This window comes from Symphalangus syndactylus, chromosome 13, assembly GCF_028878055.3.
Source record: "Symphalangus syndactylus isolate Jambi chromosome 13, NHGRI_mSymSyn1-v2.1_pri, whole genome shotgun sequence".
Taxonomy (NCBI): Eukaryota; Metazoa; Chordata; class Mammalia; order Primates; family Hylobatidae; genus Symphalangus; species Symphalangus syndactylus.
This window is the reverse complement of record NC_072435.2, coordinates 118,835,334-118,852,756: the sequence shown is the minus strand read 5'-3', so window position 1 is coordinate 118,852,756 and position 17,423 is coordinate 118,835,334. Positions and strand designations below refer to the sequence as shown.

The following is a 17,423-nucleotide window of genomic DNA, read 5'->3' as shown; positions in this document are numbered from 1 at the left end:
ATGGAAAAGGATTGAAGTCGGTAAGCTGGCAAGAATCCCGGGAACTCACCGTGAATAAAATATGGTTGCTGTGCAGTCACCAATCATGGGAAGTGGCTTCCCGCGAGCCCATTCCTTTTCTGTGGCCTCATTTAACCAGGGCCGAGAGCTGGGGCATGCAAGCAAGGCATGTGTTAATATTGCATAAATAAATGGTGCCTGGGTGTGCTTGCTGGCTACAGATGAGGAGTGAGCTGCCATCACATGGGAGTGGGGCCAGTCCCTCAAAGGAGGGGTCTGTCCCCCCGCCCCAATTCCCAATGTATTCCTGGTGCTTTAGGGCTTCAGGGGACAAGCCACGGGGCCACCTTGGCTCCCTGAGCAGGCGACACGTGTATGGATCCATCATTCAGCCCTGAGTGTGGGCTCTGAGCTACAGGGCTGCAGAAGTGAATCAGTTCCAGCCTCCGCTCTCAAGGAGCTCTCAGGCCATCGGAGGCATCAGTCATGGGCAGTGGTGATCCTTACGATAGTGCCAAGCCCTGTGGAAGTGGGGTTGGGGGGTCTGCCACTGGGGCGCGGAGCCCATGGAGGGAGCCTCAGGGTGCTGACGCTTGGTCTAGATCCTGTGGGGTGCCGAGTTCACACGACACAGGAGGCAGGGTTGGGTGTAAACAAGGGAGAGTCTTCCTGGTAGAGGGAACCGCCTTCGCAATGGCCCCGAGGCAGGAGGAGCCCCATGGGCTCCTGTCCGTGAGAGTCTGGCTGGGGCTGAGCTGCAGGAAGGACCAGGTTGGGGGCCTCATGCCCTAGTTAAGGAGCTTAGATGTCGCCTTGAAACCCAAGGGGAGCATTGAGGGGCTGTACTCAGAGAAGTGACACGCTCCGATGTGTGTATTGGAAGACACTTCATCTCACTTCATCTGGGTGACAGGTCGGAGGCGGGGGGAGGAGGGGGCAGGCTGGTGGCAACATCACGACATCTTGCTTTGTTGAGTACCTGAAAGATCTTTGCGCTTTTAACAGAGCCTGTAAAATCGAGATGTACACATGTGGGTGCATGCCCAAGAAATGGTTGTTTCTAAAGATGGCAGCACAGAGCAATCGTCAGCAGGGGCTGCCAAGCGGGATCTGTGCCCAGCACAGGGCCGTCGGTTCCGATTTGCTTAGCTCTCCCTGTCACCACAGGGACGACTGTCCAGCAAGCTTGGCTACTGCCAAGAGCCAGGGTCTGGAGCACAGGAAACCAACTCCCCAGGGGACCAGCCCATTCCCCTGGGCCCGCTCACCACGTTCCAAGCCCTGAATCAGCCTGCTGTGCAAGGATGGTGGGGTGGAGGGTCTTGGATCCCCAGCAGCCACCCTAATGTGGACGCAATGCCGTGCTGTGAGCCCCAGCGCCCCGAAAAAGAAGTGACCAAGGAAAAAGTGTTGTGTGAGGGAAGGATAAACATGCTTGCTTCAGTGCGCCACAAAGCCCAGAAGTTAATCTGGTCATATAAATATTTTCACGTGTCTGTGGTTCTGCGAGGGTGTACTGATAAATAGAGTGAAGAAAGGAGAGGTTGTGTGGCCGCAGTCTTGCCTTGGGGGTAGATGCGATGTTTGTTCCCAACTATGAGTCAGATGTGGGGTCAGAGCCAGGAGGTCGCTCAGTCCAAGGCCTTCGATTCTCAGATGGGAACCTGGCCTTCCCTGTCCTCGGCCCCCCCGGGAGCTGCTTCTAGGAGGTGGAGGGACCCCACCCCACTGCCTGTGCTTTGTTTTGGAGAGGGCTGTCTGGGCCTTTGATGCATCTATGCAGATGGAGGACGGTAATTTATGGTCCTGTGGGGGAGGAGAAGAGTTTCTCCAATTACCGGCTTCCCAAGTTCCTGGCTTTATGGCCAGAGTTGGAGGCAGCTGTTTGGGTAACGTCCCCAGAGGACTCAGCCCGCTTTCCTGGGGCAGAGCAGATGATGGAGACTTCCATGGCATTGTGTGTGAGCCCGATGCGCCGGAGGACAAGCCTTGCAGGAAGCACAGGATCACAGGCCTTGGCTGGGCTCCGCTTCAGCCTGCTGGGTGCAGACATGGGGCCTTTCCGAGGTCAGCCGTGGTCACTCACCCAGGAACCTCCCTGAGCTCTCAGAGAGCCTTGGACTGGCTTCCTGGTGCTCTGGGACCCCCTGCACCACTTGAGTTCCATTCCTCTGGCTGGCGGACCTGTCACCTTGGTCAGCCCCTTTTAAGTCTACAGCCAGCCCTGGACTGATGAGGCTCAAGTAAGACAAGTATTCCTGAAATGTGTCACCTGGCTCTGTTGACCAAGCCAGCAGTGCCACAAGAGAAGCAGCTGCCATGGCCCAGTGACACCTGGAGTGTTTGACAATGCTTTGTGTCCATGTGGCCCCTAACCAGGCCTTTCTCACAGCCACATAGCATCCCCAGGCCTGCTGCACTGGGCCAGCCGCAGCCTGAGAGCCCAGCCTGAGGGGCCTCTCGCTGGGATCCCCAGCTTTGTCCCTGAGATGAGGGGGCTGATCCTAAGAGTGTGGGTGGGGATGCCTCTGCCCAGGGGGTTCCGGTGGTGTTGGGCTCTGGCCCAGGCCTCCTGGCTCTGTGTCCTTCCATAGACTCCAGGTTCCTCACAGTCATTCACAAACCAACTGGATGTTGGTGTCTTGCGGCTTCTGGTCTCAGGGTTGGAGGTATTAAAGCCGTGGAAGAGCAGTCTCTCCTGGGCTGCAACAGCCTGTCTTCTGTGGCCTCTAGCTCCATCCTCAGAGTTTGGGATGGGGTGAGTCTTTTGCTTATTCTCCCTCCCAGGGCTGGCCCCCAGAGTCAGTACTTCAGGTTGAGGGGAGTGGGAGGTTGGCTCTGGAGGGGCTGCCGAGTGGTAGGAGGAAGGGGCTCAGGAGCAGGGGGTGGCTCCACTGCAGCGGCCAGACTCTGTTGATTACAGATGATTATTTCAAGGTGTGTGTGTGTGTGTGCGTGCGTGCGTGTGTATGTGTATTTTTAAATAACAGCTCTATTGAGATATAGTCCACATACCATACAATTCACCCATTGAAAGTGTACAATTCAATGGTTTCTAGTATGTTCACAGAGTCGTATAATGAACACCACAGTTACTTTTAGAACATTTTCTTCTATTCTCTTACAATGTGTAAAAATAAAGGTTTTTTAAAAAGAACATTTTCATCACACCAAAAATGAGCTACTAGATGGATGTTATCCCTCATTTGTCCCCAAACCCCCAGCCCCTGGCAACCCCTAATCTACTTTCTATCTCTAGATTTGCCTATCGTAGACATTTCGTATGAATGGAGTGATACACCATGTGGCCTTTTGTGTCTGGTTTCTTCCACTGAGCATCATGATTTCAAGTTCATGTAGGAGCATGCATCTGAGCTTCATTCCTTCTCATGGTGCAGTCATCTTCCACTGTGTGTATAAGACCACATTTTGTCAATCCATACATCCATGGATCACAAGTGCATTTTTAAAGGGTGCTTTTACATTTCAAACACAGTTCTCAGTTGGCGAGGGGGTCAGAGGACAATGCAGAAGTGACTGTAAGCGGCATAAACTGTAGCTTCCCAGAGGGGCTTCAGGGGCTTGGGGGAGAGGTCGAGGTGGAGAAGCGATGTCCTTCCTTTGAGCAGCCACTGAGAGGGAGAAAGAGTTGCAGAGATCAGGAAGGAGAGGATTTCTTTCCAGTTTTCTGGCAGTTTTTCCTCACTCTTTTGGAGACCTAGGATGGGTTAGGAGAGGGCATGGCAAAGGCAGAGGTGGCTCTGCTGGAGGAGGCCGCAGGTCCGCAGGCCGGACCTGGGGAGCCAGCCGTGTCTGGCCTGAGGCCCTGCTTTGAGGAGAAGATAAAGCCTTGAGGAGGCTTTTGGGCCGATCTGGGAACCCAGCAAGACTAGATTAGCCTGACTGATGACAGACCTGGGATGAGGATGAGGGTAGTTAAGTGTTTGTTTAATCTCGCTTTGTCTTTTCAAACAGCAGTTTAGTAATCCTGTTGGAGGCTGCAGTGTGGCAGTGCTTTCCGGAGGATGGAGTCCTTTTTGTTTGTTTTGAAAAAATAGAGAGAATGTTTCACTGTATTGCCTAGGCTGGTCTCATACTCTGGCCTCAAGCCATCCTCCTGCCTGGGCCTCCCAAAGTGTTGGGATTACAGATGTGAGCCATGGTGCCAGACTGGAGTCCTTTTATTAAAATTAACTGCCTTACTCAGCTTTCTGCTGGGCCACCCCAGAGCCAGTCCTTGGTTCTTGGGCCCAAGGCTGGACCCAGGGGTTGCAGGAAACAGTCTGCAGCATCCAAGTGGGGCCTGTTGTACCCACTCCAGTGTCTAGGTGCAGAACGCTCTTTGGGGGATTTCTCTGCTGGGCCACCTTACTCCAGGGATCCCTCAGGTTTCAAAACAAAGCAAGAGGGCAAGGAAGAATGGAGAAACAGCTCAATGTTGACTCTCTTCCCCCTGGTGAGTGCCGTGCTGGGGCCTCTGTGCACGTCATACCACTTCCCCCTCGAATCAGCCCCACAAGGCAGGGTGAGAGAGGAGGACTCAGGGTGCAAGGAGGTCTCACAGCTTGGAAGTGGATCAGGACAGCTCTGATTCTCCAAGGCTAAGGTCTTCTCTACATCATGAGGCAGCCCAAAGATGTGTTTCTACACATCTTCTGTGTAGAAACTCAGGCCAGGTTCCTATATGCTCTGGGTGACAACGGGAAGCTGCTTTCCAGTGTGAATCAGTGTGGCCCATAATGTCATAATGTCATAATGTCATTGCCTCTTCCAAAATATCAGCAAAGCTGACCCTAGTGCTTGTAGTGCTCAAATGCACTTCTCTGCCTTTGTGCCATAGGGAAATGGATTTGGTCCTGGGAGTGGTAATACCGACTTCTGTCTCAATTCCACCACCCTCACTCAGCACCCCCACCCCAGGCCTGTGCAGAGGAGGAATAACCATCCTTGAGAACCATCCAGCCCTAGGTGGAGAAGTTAGATTTATGGACTTAATCAGTTCTTCTTCCCTGTCTGTGGTGGTGAGAATGAAATGGGGGAAATTGATAAGCCTCAGTCATGTTTTCCTGCGAGACAAGGCAGCTTTGGCAGCTGGTGGGACTGACGCCTTCTTCACCTGTGTCCTCTGCCTCTGAGTGACTATAAATTGCGAACCCCACGAGGTGGCACCTGCAGCCACAGATCGCTTAGGCACCTTGCACAGGGGGCCACCTAATGAACTGGCTGCAGGACGGCAATCCTGACGTGAAGTCAGGCACCTCGGGAGGGGGCAAGGTGGCAGAACTGAGAGAGCAGATGCTCCTTGCTGTTTCTGTAAGGCCACCAGTGGCTGGGTGGCCTGGCCCTGGTAGCAAGGTGGTGATCGTGTGAGTGGCTGAATCCTGCACCACTTTTCCTGAGCCTCCTTCCTCCTGGATTCCTGCAACTATATTCTCACTACATGGCTCACCACCGATTCGTTCTCTCTGCCCCAAGGAGGCTGGACAAGAGGCTCAGGTCAGTGTGGGTATGCAGGAACCTATGTCTGTAAAATGAAAATGCCTGCCTTCAAGGGCTGTCTTGAGGTTGAAAGGAGATGGTCTAGATCAAGGGTTAGGAAGACCACAGTGTGGCCGTGCCGGCCACTTCCAGGCTGGCTTCAGTCTCCCATCCCCATAGTCATACCCCTGTGAAGTCCCTTCTCATACTGAATCGGGCTACCTGTGTATCTTATAGGGTGTTGGAAATGACAGAGTGTGAATTCCAAGGCCCTATAAAAGACAGTGTGGGCCAGGTGTGGTGGCTCACTCCTGTAATCCCAGCACTTTGGGAGGCTGAGCCAAGCGGATCACTTGAGGTCAGGAGTTCCAGACCAGCCTGGCCAACATGGTGAAACCCTCTCTCTACTAAAAATACAAAAAAAAAAAAAAAAAATTAGCCAGGTGTGTTGGCGCCTGTGCCTGTAGTCCCAGCTGCTGGGGAGGCTGAGCCAGGAGAATCACTGAACCTGAGAGGTGGAGGTTGCAGTGAGCCAAGATTGTGCCACTGCACTCCAGCTGGGTGACAGAGACTCTGTCTCTAAACAAAGAAAATGTGGTTTCTGCTGTCCTTTCTCTTGGATCACTTTCTCTGGGAAACCAGCCACCATCTTGTGAGGACACTCAAGCTCTCTGGAAAGGTTCAGAAATGTGGTGAGGAAGTGAGACAGACCTCTTGCCAAAAACCATGTACTAACTTATCAGTCACGTACATGAGTTGACTTAGAAAAGACTCTATCAGCCTCAGCCAAACCTTCAGATGACTGCAGCGCTGGTCAGCATCTTGACTGTGACCCATGGAAGACCCTGAAACACTCAGCCAAGCCACTCTCAGCTTCCTGATCCACAGAAACAGCATGAAATAATAAATTTTTCTTGTTTTAAACTGCTAAGTTTTGGGTTAATTTGTTATACAGCTGTAGATAACTCCAAGAATACTCCATAAATGTTGATTTCCTTTCTGCAGCTCCACTGAGTCATCTTTGTTCATGGGCAAAGCTCACTGTCTCTCCACTGACTGCAAAAGATGTCCATTTGTTGGCTCTGACTCATGCTTGTGGTCTTGATGGCTCACAGCAAGGCCTTTTCACAGAGGATGGTGGTTTGTCACACTCAGAATCCAGGTCTTACCTGCTTTCCTGCTCCATGGAATTTTGACCTGAGTTTGAAGGCTGATAGGGGATTGATGGATGAGGGAGAAAGACACAGTCAGTTCTTAGAGCAGTAGCTAATCCAGGGGTTTCTCTGGCTTTGTTTGCATGAGTAGTGATAGTTGGGGATGAAGCAGGGGTATTCGAGATCTTTTTTGTGTGAGTATGGAAGGAAAAATTCTGTTCTCTTCCTCCTCCATCTTTATTCATCTCTGTCTTCCCTCGGATCAGCTTTAAAGACCCCTGAGACTCTAGGACTTGGTTTGCTTTTTTCTCACCACTGGGATCCGTCTCCCACTAGTAGGAAGGATCTAAGTAGTTGAGCTGCACAAAGGGGAAGTAAACAGCCAGACAAATGTTACATTTTAGAGCCTTGAGTCACCCAGAGCTTTCTATCAGCTTCATTGGGTACAGGGAGGGTAGCGATTTCTGGCTGCTGTCACCTCCTTGCTCATATCAGGACGCGCTAATTTTGAGGCAAAGTTCAGTGCCCTCTGGCTCACCTAGGGCTCCTGTTGCCTAATTTCACGAGGCCAAGAGTTTGAGGGTGGGTTCGGGGCTGTGCAGCCTGGATGCCTTGGTTTGCGTGCCTATAGCAGCTGTGCCCGAAAGCTTTTTTTAGAGTAAATATGTAGCTTTTGCTAGGCTTTTTGTGTGCCTTGTTCATTCCTCTATCATTTTTTGTATACCTGCTATGGTGTCAGGCACTGGGGATAAAAATCAGCCGGGGACTCAGACATGTAAGCAAGTAAGCCCAATAGCAGCTAATATTTATGCAGTGCTCACTGTGTGCTTGGATGTCCAGAGTGATAGAGCAGGTTTAGTAAGGGGGACAGAGGGCTCAGACCAGAGGCAAGGTAGAAAAGGGCATTTCTGGAGGCGGCAACATGAGTGCAAAGGAGACATACACAAGGTTCCCCGGGGGATTCCAAGTTGTTGCTGTCGTGGCTTCAAATCTTACTTTAGGGCCTACTCAGGTGGCATCTTGTTCATGAAGATGTGCCTGTTTTTTGTTTTATTTGTCCCCCTTCCCCCAACAAAGAGTGACCTTTTCTTCTGAACTTCTCGAAAGTTTGCTAACATCAGCTATAAAACTCTCTGGGCCTGGGGATATTTTGCGGGGAGCAGGGAAGATCTTTGATTATCATTTTAACTTATTTCATGTTCATTTATTCAAGCTTTTTCTTCTTTCACCAATTCTCAAAAGCCCCACACCACCCTCCTGCCACCCCCACACCCCTCCACTTCCAGTCGCTACCTTCCACCCATCATTCTCACTTCTAAAGCCATCAACAGAGGTTTTGAACACCACTCATGTGCCAGGTGTTGTTCTAACCACAGGTTCATCAGTGAGCCAAATGAAATTCCTTCCTAAAATATGCTCTTTGGTGGTGCTAAATGCCAGGAAGAAAAGTAAGCAAGGGGAGGGAAGAGAGAGGTGTGGGGTGGCGGGGGGCGGGAGCTTGGATAGGATGGTCGGAAAGGACCTCTTTGTAGAAACTTAAATAAATTTAGAAAGCAAGTCATGTAATAGCTGGGAAAGTGGAAATAGCAGGTGCAAAGGCCCTGAGGTTGAAGTGTCCTGGCAAGTTTGAGGCAAGCAAGGAAGGCAGTGTGGTTGGAACAGAACAAGAGAGGAAAGGTGGTAGGAAATGATGGAGAGAGAGTCAGGGGCACAACCTTGGAGGACTTGCAGGTCATGGTAAAGACGCTGGACTTGACACAAAGTGTGAAAAGAGTTCTTGGAGGATTCTGAGGTAGAGAGTAGCACAATCTCATTTGTGTTTTTATTTTAACACGCTCACTTGGGCCACCTTGTAGAGGCTGGAGTGGAAAGGAGGGAGACTAGTTAGAAATTCTGTATTGCGGGCTGGGCGTGATAGCTCCCAGCACTGTGGGAGGCCAAGGCCAGAGGATCGCTTGAGTCTAGCAGTTTGGGGCCAGCCTAGGCAACATAGTGAGACCCTGTCTCTGCAAAAAATTTTAAAATTGCCCAGGGATGGTGGTGCACACTTGTAATCCCAACTACTTGGGAGGCTGAGGTGGGAGGATTGCCTGAGCCCAGGAGTTTGAGGCTCCAGTGAGCTGTGATTGTGCCGTTGCGCTCCAGCCTGGGTGACAGAGCGAGACCCTGTCTCTAAAAAGAAAAAGAAAAAAAGAAATTCTGTATTGCAGTAGCCTAAGAGAGTCATTAGAGTTAAGAGGTTTGTAGTAGGCATTTTTTAGAAAGTTGCATTGAGGGCTAGGCACGGTGGCTCGTGCCTATGATCCCGGCACTTTGGGAGGCCAAGGTGGATAGATCGTTTGAGGTCAGGAGTCTGGCCAACATAGCGAAACTCTGTCTCTACTAAAAAAATTAGCTGGGCGGTAGTGGCACGCGCCTGTAATCCCAGCTACCCGGGAGGCTGAGGCAGGAGAATTGCTTGAGCCTGGGAGGTGGAGATTGCCAGTGAGCCGAGATCGCGCCACTGCACTCCAGCAGTCTGGGCGACAGAGTGAGATGCTGTCTCAAAAAAAAAAAAGAAAGTTGGATTGAGGGAAATTCATAATTCATTCCCTTTGAGAAGGAGTTGGAAGCAGCTTGCCCTTCAGCAGGGTACACAGAGTCTCCCATGAGTGTGCAGGGCCCGCTATTTCTAGTCCCTGGAAGGATTTGGGTCTCTAGTTGTCTCCAGGCTCTCTGAGGGTCTGAGGAATGCCTCATAAGCCAGAACATGGAGATACTCCTTCCCTTTAGTGCCCTAGCCTTGGTTCTGAAGGAGTTAATTGCACCCTTGGGTGCTAATCACAGTGGCTGGGCTGAGCAGAACTGAGTACCAAGGTCTTGGGCCTGAGAAGAACCTTGAGAAGAACCAGGCCAGTCCAACCATTCTGTGGGCTTCCCTGAGGGACCTGCTCTGAGACCTTTCCCTAGGACTTCCAGTGGCTCACGTCCGGAAGTCAGAGCTGTGCAAGCCGGCTGTGGGTCTGCCTCTGCATGCCAGAGTCTCTTCTCAGAGCCTCCTTCCACACTTCCCTTGAGATACCCTATGGTACAGTGGTGGCCAGCTCAGGCCTGGAGCCAGATGACTAGAATTTGAATCTGGGCTCCACTACCTCTTGGCTGTGTGTCCTGGGGCAAGTCACTGACCTCTCTGTGCTTCAGTTTCCTCATATGCAACATGGGGACAAAAGGATTCAATCAGTTAATTCACATGCTGAGAAGAGTAGTTATGGTTGTGGTTTGGCCCTACTGGCCCCTTCCCCTGCCTTCAGGATCGCTGACCCACACCTCTTGGCCAGCATTAAGGGATTAATGTTGTACTTCCATTATAATCCATGTATCGTTACCATTTACCGACCTTTGACCGTGTCCCAGCCATATGCTAAACACTTACTATACATCATCTCATTGTAGTCCTCAGAAAAGCCCAAGAGACAAATATTGTCTTCACCCCCATTTTGTAGAAGAGAAAACTGAGGTTTAGAGGGTTGAAGGAACTAGCCAAGGCCCCCTAGCTGGTAAATGGTGGAGCTAGGACCTGATGCCCCCTGCAAGCTGCTTTTCTGTAGCCAGGGAGCAGGAAGGTGCTGGCATGTCATAGTGCTGGGGCCCTGGCTTTCCTCTTCTTGCTCACAGCTACCTTGCCTGGCTCCAGCAACCATCCCAGTATTTTTCTAACTGTAGATGGTCAGAAAGGACCTCCCTGTGAAAACCTAAATAAACGTAGGAAGCAAGTTACAGAATATCCGGGAAGTGCATTTCAGGAAGAGGGTGCAGCGAATGCCAAGACCAGGAGGTGCCTTCCAGGGAGGTGTCCACAGAGACTTCTCAGCCCCTGCCTGCCCTGTGGCATCTGGCTGGCCGCCAGGGAGACAGGGCATCCTGGCTCAGTCATGCTGGCTCACACAAAGAGCCCTTCTCTGAAGGTCCCTGGTGTTCATACATGACAAGACAGGCCCTGTGAGCCTCTGCGCTGTGCTTTAAGCATTGAGTCTGGCTGGGGGCAGTTTGCAGAGGGTCCCACCATCGTCCCTATGGAGTTACTGGCCATCCTGTATCTTCAAGTTGCATTTTGGAGAGTGGGCTTTTTTCTCCTTGTATTTTTTTTATTGTGGTAAAATATACATAACATGAAATTTTCTGTGTTAACCACTTTTATGTGTATAGTTCATTGGCATAAGTACATTTACGATGTGTGTAACCATCACCCCTATCCACTTCCAGAATTTTTTTTATCATCCCAAACAGAAACTGCACCCATTAACTAACAACTCCCAACCCTTCTCCTCACCCCCAGTAGCCTCTGCCGTACCCTCTGTCTCTATGGATTTGCGTCTTCTAGATGTTTCATGGGAACGGAGTCTTGTAATATGTGGCCTTTTGTGTCTGGCTTCTTCTGCTCAGCATCATGTTTTTGAGGTTTGTCTGTGTTGTAGGGGGTGCGCTTTTTGAAGCAAAGGAGATGTCAGCACTGTGTGCTGACCCTATACCAGGTGCTGCCAGGGAGCAAAAGAGGAAGAGAAGCCCAGGTCCTGCCCAGGAGCCCCCATCTGGGTCACGCAGATGGCGCTAGCTCACACCTACTTAGTTACTCCTCAGCTCCTGGATCTGCCTGTTTGCATCTCTCCAGACAGGCACCCCTCGAAATCAAGGACTCAGTTCCACATGTGGGACTCCACAGTGCATGCCACAACTCTAGGTTCATCTCAGGGCCTGATTTCTGTGCTTGGGCACCTGACATCTCTCAGCCTTATCTCTCCCATCTGTGGAATGGATCTGGTTCTCTATTAAGAGCCATACTTGGCCCGATTAAGCTGGCTTCCCAGAGTCAGCTCAGAGCTGACCCTTGACGGGGGAGGGGGGTGTGTGGGATGGTGCTTCTTAGACTATGACTTTTTTATTTATTAAAAATTAGGCCGGGCGCGGTGGCTCACGCTTGTAATCCCAGCACTTTGGGAGGCCGAGGCGGGCGGATCATGAGGTCAGGAGATCGAGACCATGGTGAAACCCCGTCTCTACTAAAAATACAAAAAAAAAATTAGCCGGGCGTGGTGGCGGGCGCCTGTAGTCCCAGCTACTCGGAGAGGCTGAGGCAGGAGAATGGCATGAACCCGGGAGGCAGAGCTTGCAGTGAGCCGAGACTGCGCCACTGCACTCCAGTCTGGGCGACAGAGCGAGAATCCGTCTCAAAAAAAAAAAAAAATTAATTCAGGGACTTTGATGCATCAGACTTTAAAAGGAGTTGACAGGTCACATGGTCTCTGAAAGCACAGGGCTGGTAATCCATTTAAGAAAACATTTTCTTCTTCTTTTTAATTTAATGGAGGAAATCATTAGCTGGGAAATTGGTAGGACTGATTTATTCTTGTTTTGGGGAAGAAGCGTGGAAGAGAAAATCTGCTTTAATTGCTGCTGGCTCTAGAAATATCTCAGCAAAATATTCCCATCAGCTGGGCCTGGCATGAGAGGAGGCAGTAGGCTAAGCGTTCGTCTCTTCACCCATGCTCTGGGGGCAGCGGAGGGGCTCTTTCTGGCCCCAGGTGGGTGACCATAATGTCAGCAGTGGCAAATGTTCAAAGTTGCAGCCTTGGCTCCCTGGTGCTCCAGTTCCTCCCGAGCCTGAATGCACTGTGTGGTTCTGGTCGGGGTCTGGGTCCCAGAGAGCTCATGCTCAAGCCTTATTCCCAGGGAAACAGGACCAGGACCCCCGTCTGGGAAAAAGGACTACGTGCCTCTGGGGCTTCATCCGGTTCCAAGGGGAGGCAACTGGGTTCACCCTAAAAATAACCGAAGATGCAAACAGCTTCAGCATGCAAATGTTTTTCATATCTGTGGGCCAGATAATTTAAAGGTACAGCTGTTTTTCCACTGTCCCAATCTGTTTGTTTTTCCTGAAGCAGGGAGGAGGCCTGGGGTGAGCTGAGCCCTTCTGGGGTCACCATTGTCCAGCATCTCTGGCTGAGATCTGCCTGCGTGCCCAGTTGCTGCCCTCTCTTTAGATGCCACCTTCCTGGGGACACCCCAACCTGTGACTCTCAGCAGGCCCTCAAGGGTCCCTGTCATGGAGCAGGAGCTGCCAGCAGGCCTGGCCTGAGTGCAGTCACCCCAGCAGGCTTGCTGAGGTTGGGGAGATGGTCCACCTGATTTCAATTCACCAAGCTTGTTAAGCTCAGAAAAATGGGTGAAGGAGTTTTCAGAGAGAGGGAGGCTATAAATAGCCTGGCAGGACGAGGAGATGAGAGGTTAGTGATTGTCAAGGTTGTAGCCCAGCTCCTGGCCAGCTGCCACATCTCCAGGTCTCCTGAATGCCCCCAGGCTGCTGCCCCTCCACGACGTGCTGGCTTCAGGCTCTGTTGGCCGAATTCTGGTGTTCCAGGACCTTCCTGGCCTCCATGCCTCTTCCTGGTGGCTGCTGCCCTGTGAGGCTCCAGGGCCCATTGTCACCTCCATGGCTGGGGACTCTCATCTGCCCATGTCATAATCCTCCCATAGACATGTTACATCTGGGGGAAAGACTCGAAGCAATTAGCCATCTGGGAGAAGCCTACCATCAAGTGGGGCATCCTGCCACGCTGAGCACCACTACCTCTCAGGGATGGTAGGCCTGGGGCTTCAGTTCCAAAGCTGTAGGGTGGGACCAGGAGTTAGTCTACAGTGGGGGTGAGGGACATAACTCCAGGCCAGGCACAGACATTTGAGGCACTGACCTATACAGGGTCTTCATTCATCCATCCATCCATTGGTTCATCCGTTTGTATATTTAGAAATTCTATTCAGTGCCTGCTGCGTGCCGGTGCTCTTCCAGCCCGAGGATACAGCCAACCAACATCCCTGCCCTCATAGAGACTCCATTCTAGTAGGAGAGACAGAGAGTTAAAAACTTTTTTTTTTTTTTTTTTTAGAGACGGGGTCTCACTGTGTTGCCCAAGGGGGCTGGACTCAAACTCCTGGGTCAAACGATCCTCCCACCACAGCCTCCTGTAGCTGGGACTACAAGCATATGCTACTGTGCCTGGGCAGACAATATTTTAAAAAGAACATGCTACGACACATGGATGAACCGATAAGATATGCTCGGTGAAAGAAGCCAGACATAGAAGGACAAATACTGTATGATTCCACTTACCGTGATTATATGATGAGGTCCCTAGAGTTGTCAAATGCACAGCGACAGACAGTAGAACAGTGAGTGCTGGGGCTGGTGAAGGGGGAATGGGGAGTTAGTGTTTAATGCGTAGAGTTCAGCTGGGGAAGGTGAATTGGTTCTGGATAAGGATGGTGGGGATGTTGCACAACAATGTGAATGTGCCTAATGCCATGGAACTGTGTGCACTTGGGAGTGGCTAAGATGGGTCAGGCACGGTGGCCATGCCTATAATCCCAGCACTTTGGGAGGCCGAGGCAGGCGGATCAGTTGAGGTCAGGAGTTTGAGACCAGCTTGACCAACATGGTGAAACCCTGTCTTACTAAAATATAAAAATTAGCCGGGCATGGTGGTGGGCACCTGTAATCCCAGCTATTTGTAGGCTGAGGCATGAGAATCGCTTGAACTGGGAGGCAGAGGTTGCAGTGAGCTGAGATCGTGCCACTGCACTCCAGCCTGGGCAAGACTCTGTCTCAAAAAAATGAAAATATAGAAGTGGCTAAGATGGTAAATTTTATGTTACATGTACAATTTTTAAAATAAAAAGGAAAGAAGAAAGAAAAGTAAGTCGGGTACTAGATAACGATCAACGCTCTGAATAAAATTAGAAAGGGTCCGAGGAATGCCAGGGTTAGAGTCAGGGCCAAGTTTTACATCAGGGTGTCAAGAAAGGCCTTAGTGAGAAGGGGCCCTTGAGCAGAGGGGAGGGAGAGTGGCAAGTACAGATGCCCCAAGGCGGGAACTTGCCCACGGCCTTGCCAGGGCAGAGAGGTGGCAGGGCAGAGCCTGCAGGCCCTCACTCTGAGTGGGTGGAGAGAGGCCATTCAGGGCTTTGAGCATGTCCTGGTCCTTCTGGCCAGTCTGTTGAGGGAGCCAGAAGGCTTTGCAGGGTGGGGGTACAGGCCCATCCTCAGCTGCAGCTCCCACCTCTGCGTGACTCCTACCGGTTTGTGGGCTCAGCACAACAGGAGTTAATGATGCTTTACTTAGTGGTTGTGTTTAAATTTTTCCTGTTTTTCTGGAGTCTCCACAACCCCTCCTTTCCCAGCTTTGGTGGGTTCAGGTGGGTCTGGGACAGGAGAGGGGTGGCTTGCTCAGTCTTCAGTCCCTGCTGTCCGGGCTTTGAAGCCACACAGCTGCCAAGAAGCAGACAGACTTTTGCCTACCTAGCAAGGGTGCACAGTGCCCCCTTCCCCTGGGTCTGCTCCCGAGACACCTCTCAGGAGGCTCCTGCAGGGCCAGCTTGGTGGGGTCGGGACCCTGGGCTTCAGACCCCGCCCTGTTGGAGAAGTTACTTCCCTTTCTGAGTCTGGATTTTTGCATCTGCAAAGTGAGAGGGCTGGGTGGCAGTCAGGTCTGGATTCTCATCCTGACGCTCCCTGCCAGAGGAGCCTGAGAGAGTAGCTTCGTGGCTATGCGAAACTCCCTGAGTGCCCAGCTCAACAGCCCAGCCGAGAACCAAGGCCCTCTGCACATCCCCTCAGGGGTCTCTGCCACCACATGAGGGATTGCAGGGGGGACCTGTTCCAATTTTACAGCCCCTGCCCAGACAGTCCAGGGATAACCTCAGGAGTTGCTAGGGGAAACAGCAGTTGGGGAGTTCTAGAACAGGGCAGAGGAGAGGCCTGCGGTTCCAGACCCAAGTCATTATGGAGTCTATGGTGCCCACTCCCCAGTTGGTGTCTACTCCCCAGTTGGTGTCTGTGCTGTTCCCTGAGAGCCCCACCATCCACCTTCTGTCCTTTTAGAGGTGCCTCTGGAGCTAGGCTGTGGACAGAGCCTGCTCCCCTGCCCAGACACTGTAGGGTAAGTAGGAGAGGAGGGGTTGAGGCAAGAGACCAGGATCTAGGCCTGGGCCTGGACCATGCGTCCTTTTACACTTGTCATCAGGCCTTAGAACTGACCACCAGTCTAGTGTGACTATTTAAGTTCAATTATAAATTAAAGTGAAATAAAATGGAAAAGTTCCCACTCCCACTCATCACATTTCAAGTGCTTAGTAGCCACCTGGGGCCAGTGGCAGGTCACGGCAGCTGCACTGGATAGTGCAGGTGTGTAACATGTTCATCAATGGGGAAAGTTCTACTGGGCGGTGCCAGCATCATCTCTAGAGCAACCCCATGGGGTAGAGATTGTTGCCCCATTCACAGCTGAAGAAGCTGAAGCTCAGAGAGGGGTGATGACTGGCTAGTCACGTAGTCAGTGAGTGCCAGTGGTCCTGGCACCGGGTTTCGTTTGATCTCAAAGCATGGGTGTGGGATTGGCACATGCATGTGTCTCCCTGCCCAGCTGGCTGCTTACCTGGGATGGGTTGGAGGAGGCTGGAGGCCCACTTGTGGGCTACACACAGGCTTTTAGGATCTCTGCCTTGGGCCCCAGGGCCAGCTGGAGCCTCCCTTACTTGGTCACCCATGAGGAGCATTGCTTTAGTGGAAGGCAGGGTGAGATGAGCACTCAGTTTAGGGCCTCTGGGCCTGCAACTTTGGGAACAAATCCCTTAGGAGGGGCTCTGGGACATTTCACTGGGCTCTGAAGACTTCATTTTAAAAGTGAGAAGCTGAGCACAGTGGCATGACCCTGGCCTGTATTCCTAGATACTCAGGAGGCTGAGGCGGGAGAATCACTTGAATCCAGGAGGTCGAGGCCGCAGTAAGCTATAATCACACCACTGCACTCCAGCCTGGGCAACAGAGCGAGACCCTGTCTCTTAAAAAAAAAAAATGTGACAATAGCCAAAAGGTGGAAACAGCTCACATGTCCATTGGCTGATGGATATAATGCATAAGCAGAATGTGGTCCATCTATGTACTGGGGTACGATTCAGTCATAAAACAGAACGAAAGACTGACAGATGCCACAACGTGGCTGGACCTCGAAAACAGGATACTGAGTGAAAGAAGCCAGACACAGAAGGCCGTGTAGTTTATGAGTCCATTTATGTGAAATGTCCAGAATAGGCAAATCCATAGAGACAGACAGAGAGTAGACTGGTTGTTGACAGGGGCTGGGGGAGAGGGGACTGGAGAGAGGCTGCTAATGGGTCTCCTTTTGGGATGCTGAAACTCTGGAACTAGATAGAGGTGGTGGTTGCACAACATTGTGAATATACTCAATGCCACTGAAGTGAACACTTTAAAATGGTTAAAATGGTAAATTTTGTGTTATATGTATTTTACTGCAATAAAAAAAGTGAGAAGAAGCGGTAGAATCTAGATGGTGAATATATGGATGTTCATTATAAAATGTTTTCAACTTTGCCATATGCTTGAACACTTTCATCATAAAACAGTGAGAGAGAGGCCGGGCACCGTGGCTCATGCCTGTAATCTCAGCACTTTGAGAGGCCGAGATGGGTGGATGACCTGAGGTCAGGAGTTCAAGACCAACCTGGCCAACATGGTGAAACCTTGTCCCTAGTAAAAATACAAAAATTAGCTGGGTGTGGTGGTGGGCGCCTATAATCCCAGCTACTTGGGCTGAGGCAGGAGAATTGTTTTGAGCCCAGGAGGTGCAGGTTGCAGTGAGCCGTGATCGTACCACTGCACTCCAGCCTGACTCTGTCTCAAAAAAAAAAAAAAAAGAAAGAAAAGAAAAAAGAAAAAGAAGTGAAATAAAACACTGAGGGAGA

The 17,423-nt window shown here is 51.2% G+C and overlaps 2 protein-coding genes and 1 long non-coding RNA gene across 6 annotated transcripts in view; 2 read left to right on the top strand and 1 right to left on the bottom strand.

The window, feature by feature from the left end:
* PITPNM2 (phosphatidylinositol transfer protein membrane associated 2) overlaps nt 1-17,423 on the top strand; it is a 145,367-nt gene that overhangs the window by 28,552 nt on the left and 99,392 nt on the right. The window lies entirely within an intron of this gene.
* The window catches only part of LOC129460343 (nuclear nucleic acid-binding protein C1D-like), a 78,999-nt gene that overhangs the window by 28,514 nt on the left and 33,062 nt on the right, over nt 1-17,423 (top strand). The gene's annotated exons all lie outside the window — the stretch shown is intronic.
* LOC129460349 (uncharacterized) lies at nt 8,972-15,360 on the bottom strand. The gene is made up of 3 exons (XR_008650208.2): nt 14,740-15,360; nt 13,777-13,848; nt 8,972-13,503 (listed from the first exon to the last, which is right to left on the bottom strand). It is a non-coding gene; the product is annotated as an uncharacterized lncRNA (long non-coding RNA).